The following is a 6,275-nucleotide window of genomic DNA, read 5'->3' on the forward strand; positions in this document are numbered from 1 at the left end:
CTAATTTGTGAAGGTTTAAAGACATCCATTTTACCTCCACAAATCGTAGGGTTGGGATGATCCTATGGATCTGATTTTTTGTAGACACCCTATCTATGTGAGGGCCTTTAAAATGGATGGCTTGGATCTGAGAGAGAGAGAGAACGGTTCCTACACATATGTGTAGAGAGTTCTCTACACACTAGCTTAAAATACAGTGGGGGCCCACATTGTTTGGGTGATCCAAGCCATCCATTTTAAAGGCCCTCACATAGATAGGGTGTCTACAAAAAATCAGATCCATAGGATCATCCCAACCCTACGATTTGTGGAGGTAAAATGGATGTCTTTAAACCTTCACAAATTAGTCCATTTTTTGCCTCCACAGTTCGAATGGTTAGGATGATCCTATGGATCTGATTTTTTGTGGACACCCTATCTATGTGAGGGCCTTAAAATGAATGGTTTGGATCACCCAAATAATGTGGCCCCCACTGTATTTTAAGCTAGTGTGTAGATAACTTATCTACACATATGTGTAGGAACCGTTTTCTCATATGAGATAACGGTTTTCTCTCTCTCTCTCTCTCTCTCTCTCTCTCTCTATATATATATATATATATATATATATATATATATATATATATATATATATATATATATCTCTCTCTCTCTCTCTATATATATATATATATATACTACAATAAGCTGGGATGAAAAGAGGAGAGTTTTTTCCATTTTTTGAAAATTACATGAGAATTACACGTCACATTTTTTGACTTTTTTGAACAAACGCACCCATTCAACTCATATAATTTCGATCTTACCGCCTCATTACATAAATACCCCTTATGCCCTTGAAATTAGAGAATATTTTGATTTTCTGCAAAATTCTATCAATTTAACACGTCCATGTACGTGTCTTATGTCAGAGATTTTTTGGCTTTTTTCCGTACTTGTCATATGTTACCACATTTTGTTCGTATTTTTTTCGTAATTTTAAAACTTTCTAACCATTTCTAGGTAATTTTTCATTTAAAACTTTATAACTTTAGCTTATTTACTTTTTTGTGTAATGATTACTTTTTTTTTGTTTGCTAGCAACATTTGCCATGCGCATCTTTGCACCGAGATTATGGTATACACGCAGCTTCTGTGTATACATCACAGATATTTTTCGCAATAGTCGTGGATTGGATTTTCCCCTCCCTTATTTCAAAGACACGTATACCTCTCTGTCTCCCTTTAAACGCCCAGTTCCGAGGGTTTCCATTTCAGATTTTGGGCTTTTTTTTCCTCTCTGCAATCTCATCTCTCTTTCACCAAATCCACGTTCCAATCTCGAATTTCTCATTTTTCTACTCGATTTTAGCCTTTTATATCATCTAATTTGAAGCAGAGACCCTTGATTTTTTCTACCAAACAGTTCCGATTTTTCTTGATTTCTCTTCAGAACGCAAATGGGTTCTTTGCTTGATCTTTGATTATGATATAATTTCATTGTAAAAGGCTATTTTAGTACTCTGATTACGAGGATTTGGATTTTATTCTAGGGTTTGTATTTTTAGGGTAAAAAAAAAAGAGTGGTCAGAGGAAGAGGAATTTCAAAATAGAGGCGTTTAAGCGTAGGGTTGAGTTAGATCCAAAATACGCAGAGAAGACATGCAAGTTGTTAGAGCAAGCGATTCACGAGATTTATAGTCACAACGCGAGTGGGCTTAGCTTCGAAGAGCTTTATAGGTTTGGTTTCTATCTTGATTTATTGTTTTTTTTTTCTTGATGATGATTTTGTTTCATACAAGTATTAGTTATTTTTTATTTTTCATGTTTTGGGTTTCATTTTTCTAGGATTAATTAAGCCTCTGTTTTGTTGGTCCTTTTCTGAAAGTCATGTATCTGGATAGAAATGTAAAATTGGATGAATTTTATGTAACTATATTTGTTTTTGTAGCATTTGGTTTAGGGAAATGATATCAGCACAACCATGTTTTTGTATTTGGACTAACCCATCTTGTCTTTTATTATAGTTCTTAAAAAGCTTTCACAAGCCGACTAAAATAGAAAAGACAAGCTAAGTTTGTGCAATTATTAAAACATGGGTGTGCTGATATCATGGTTTCTATCTTGATTTATTGAACCTAACTTTATAATTCTCCCATCCCTTCCTAACCCAGATGGCTGCTTTCTCTTTCTATTTTTTCCGATCAAGCTTATACTTAACATTTAGGAAAAAAACTACTTTAGCCATACTTAGGCCTGGTTTGTTTTCGAGTTTGAGAATGGTTCTCAGTATTGGACTCACAAGCTGTTCTCAAATTCTAAACATACTTTTCCATTAACGCCGTGACTGTATTGCAAGAAAAATATTTTTTTTGGAAAATTACATCAAGGAGGAGCTCGATAAGAAGCACGGACACAAGGCATTGCCACATCGTCTACAATAAAGCTCGCACGACGAAAGAAAGAGCTTTACAAGCGGAATTTTTTGGTATACGTTTCCCTTTTGGTTTGAATTATTTATGTGGATTCATGGGTTCTTTTATCCATTTTGCGGCATTTTTTATTTTTAATGATGATTTAGGTGCATTTCTTTCTTTCAGTGTTTGTGGATCATTGGCCCCACTTTTTTATCCATTTCACTTTTTTTTTTATAAATCCTACATGATTATAAATCCAATCGTGAGATTTAGAATGAGAGATTTTGACTAATCTTTTCAATGTTTAAATATAAAATTATTGTACTTAAAACATGAGGTACCCATTTTTACCGGTCCCCCCACCCGCTTGAGTTCTACGTGGCACCCTCCTCTTAAAAAAAGAACGTATTGGTTTCCCTCTCTTTATATGTCTAAATTTCTATCTAAAAAAAAGGTAAAACGTCTCCACTGGCCAGTCGATTTCTTTATTAAAATAGGCAAAATAATAGTCGGAATTTCTGCATATAATTTATGTGCCTTTTCTTTGTTCAGGTTTATCTTCTACTCAACTGTGTAATACTGATTTCTAATCTCTATATTTACAAATATATTTTCCTTATGAATGTTTCTTCTTTCTTTTCTTTTCTTTTTAAGTTATAAAGCATTTTATTGAGCGCTCCGTGCATCTAAGTTATAAATACCTCTTATGCCCTAAACTTCCAACGCATCTAAGTGAAAATACCTCCTGTGTCCTTAAATTCCCACGCATCTCTCTCTCTCTCTCTCTCTCTCTCTCTCTCTCTTCATGTCGTCTTCTTCTTTCTCAATTCCTCCCTAAAACCCGAATCCATTGAAACATCTCTCTCAGTCAAAACGAAACATCTCTCTCGATCACCCTAGATTTGTAGACCCTTAAGTGGGTTAAACTTTGGTTTATAGATTTTGAATATGCATGCTTTTTTATCTCAGATTTGTAGAGCCTGAAATATACTTTTTTCCATTTATGTTATTTTGTTTCTTTATGGGGGGAGGATGAAGAAGGGATTCCAGGTGGGTTGTTCATGACCGTCCTTGGTTCCCTGTTAGTAGCTATGTTTCTTCTTCCCAAATATTTTGTTAGGGTTTTCTTCTCAGAATCCAAAACAAACAGGGCCTTAGATAGTGCCTTCTGTTCGATGAAATGCCACAAAGAAAGATATTATTTTTCATGCTTTTATTCTAGGATTTTTTGATTTTTTATTTATGTTTGGTGGAGCTTCTGTTTCTATTTATTTAGGATGTGAATTATGCTGGGGATTTAGGTCTTCCAAGAGATTTAAGGTTTTTCTGCAAAGGGGATTTAGGGTTTTTTCTCTTTTGAGAGGATTTAGGGATATCCTGAGTGTCTAAAGTTTGATTCTGTTAATCAGAGCTACAGCTGCTGGTTTCACTCAAGCTAACCATGCACACACGATCTGTGATGAATTTAGGGTTTCTTCTTCTCTGTAGAAAATAAAAAATTTAAAGATGGGTGGGAAGAAAGTACCATGAATTTAACCCTCTTCTTCTTTCAATGTTCTCTCGGGTTTTTTTGAAATCAATTTCCACATTTTTATTGTTTCTTATATTATGTATTTCTCCTATTTGGTAAAAAGCCTGTGACAGATTAACTTTTTTTCTATTATTTGCAAACATATAAAATGCCTATGATAGATATGGCTTTTACATTTTTATTTCTGAACATATGGATTACCAGTGATAATATCACTTTGCATTTGAATTTTTTCTACCTACTTTCCTTCAAACTAATTTGCACATTGACTTTTGCAATTTCTCTGCATTTCAAATCTCCTTTTAAGGAAACATTACAACCTTCGTGATTGTTTCATCTCTGTTAATAATCTACAGAATGCACTTCAGAGCTTATTTCTGAACTGTGGCTGATCTACATGGGTTGATCTTCATGAGCTTTTATGGGCTTATAAACAGGTGGAAGAGCCAAAAGGCTTGCAAGTATTAGCTGACCTCAAAATGGATCCGAAAAAAAAATCCTTCTCCTCCAATTGTGGTTCTTTGCTTCATATTAGATGTATGTGCGTCTCTCATTCATTTTACTAAGTATGGGTTGTTCATGTATTCATTCGTTTTCTCAGTGATTGATTTTCTTTTAACTTCCTAAATATGTATAAAACAAACCATATTATCTTCTATGATATTTTGTTCATGAACCTGTTCAAATGGTGTGACTTGCTTTACAGGATGAAGTTGTTATCACCTCATGCGCGTGCTATAAGAGATATGGAGGGTGAGGAGCTGCCAAGTTTCTTCTTAGAATTTCACCATGGCAAGTAATATCCGATGATTGCTTTGCAGCCTTTTGATTAATATATTGTGTTTTGGCCTAGCCTAAAAGTCTAATGTTGGGTTTTTTTTTCCCGCGATTTGTAGTAATAATTATTGGAAGTTCGATTGGAGATGAGCTATTCTATCGAGCAATTATATAGGTTTCGCCTCATAAATGATGACCTTTAATTGCTTCTGCAGTTTAAAAGCACGTACTTATATGTTATTTATTTACAGCAATAATTGAGAGATCTTGGATAAATGAAATTTACTTGAGGCACAGAGCATGCTTGATTTGCTTTACTTTTGCATTGTACAACATATAGTGCAAATTCATAATGCTTAGTTTTGATGCTTTCTTAGTGTATATGTTTTTTTAGTTAATTTCTATTGCCTCTGATTTAGTTAATTTCTATTGCCTCTGATTCTTGCAATGCAGCACATCTTGAAAGAGTCAATGTGCTTTCATTTATAGTTTTGTTGTTTGATGATTTTGCTAAAGTGCCAATTTCTACATCAAAACAATGACTCTTAAGGCCATATTTGCCGACCACGAAATTTTACATCACCGAATATCACCTTACCAAGTGTTGATAAACTGTTGAGAAAGGGAGAGGGAAAGAAATTGGATGGCATGAGTGAGGAGATGGTAAAAAGTGGCTGGGAAAATAAATATAGCAAATTGCTTTCATCTCTTACCTTTGTTGGTTTATTTGTGCTGAGAGCTATTGTTAATACATCTTTTGCAATGGAAACATCTTTTGCTCACAGGAACTATAACATGGGTTGCATGCCTTGGACATATTTGAAAAGAATGCATCTCTTGAACTTTGCATTGACAAACTTGCATGATAGATGTCCTATTGCTATTATCCATTCAGTGTTTTGACCAACTAGAAGCTCAAAATACCCTTTCTTTTTCCTTTTATCCTTCCTGAAAGTCTGGAATTTTCCTTTTGATTAAAAGCACCACCTTTAATGTTGAGTAGTCACACGGTTGAGTCATTCTGTGACTTTAGTATCTTTTTCTTCTTCTCCTTGGACATAGAAGGGATGTCAATTCATTAACTTTCTTTCCTTAGATATTAGATAAATATGTTTCTAAGTGTGATCTAGAAACCTTTTTGGATCTAAACAGACTGAAGACTCGGATGATTCTTAGGTACCGATGTCGAGGTTTACTACGAAAAGAGCACCGATCCTGCAAAAAGACATTAGATGTCATTCTACATGTTCAAATAAATGTCAAATTTGCCAATGAGTCATCCACTACTTACCCTCAAAATTACCCTCAAAACTCAGTTACCTGATTGCAAATGATAATAATTCTTTAAACTTCTTTTTTATTAGGCATGTCGCAGCAAATGTCTCCTCTCTAGATCACTTCAAGTTGTGCGGAGCCATTCAATAGAACTTGCCGAATTTGATTAAAAGATTGCAAAGTTGTCAAACATGATGGCACATAAATTTTTCTTGGTGGGCTTCCTCTACTGTAATGTTTAAAATTCTTGCTTCTATCTGCATTTTCCAACATGCTTTTTTTAACTATTGTATTTC

General features: G+C 34.3%; 1 long non-coding RNA gene across 1 annotated transcript; it reads left to right on the forward strand.

Moving 5' to 3' along the window:
- The first annotated feature begins 1,207 nt into the window (after positions 1 to 1,207).
- LOC143890893 (uncharacterized) lies at positions 1,208 to 5,085 on the forward strand. The gene is made up of 3 exons (XR_013255273.1): positions 1,208 to 1,719; positions 4,284 to 4,464; positions 4,634 to 5,085. It is a non-coding gene; the product is annotated as an uncharacterized LOC143890893 (long non-coding RNA).
- Positions 5,086 to 6,275: the final 1,190 nt, after the last annotated feature.

Source organism: Tasmannia lanceolata, unplaced genomic scaffold (assembly GCF_043159265.1).
Source record: "Tasmannia lanceolata isolate RefF3 unplaced genomic scaffold, GAP_Taslan_0.1 ptg000013l, whole genome shotgun sequence".
In the NCBI taxonomy this organism is placed as follows: Eukaryota; Viridiplantae; Streptophyta; class Magnoliopsida; order Canellales; family Winteraceae; genus Tasmannia; species Tasmannia lanceolata.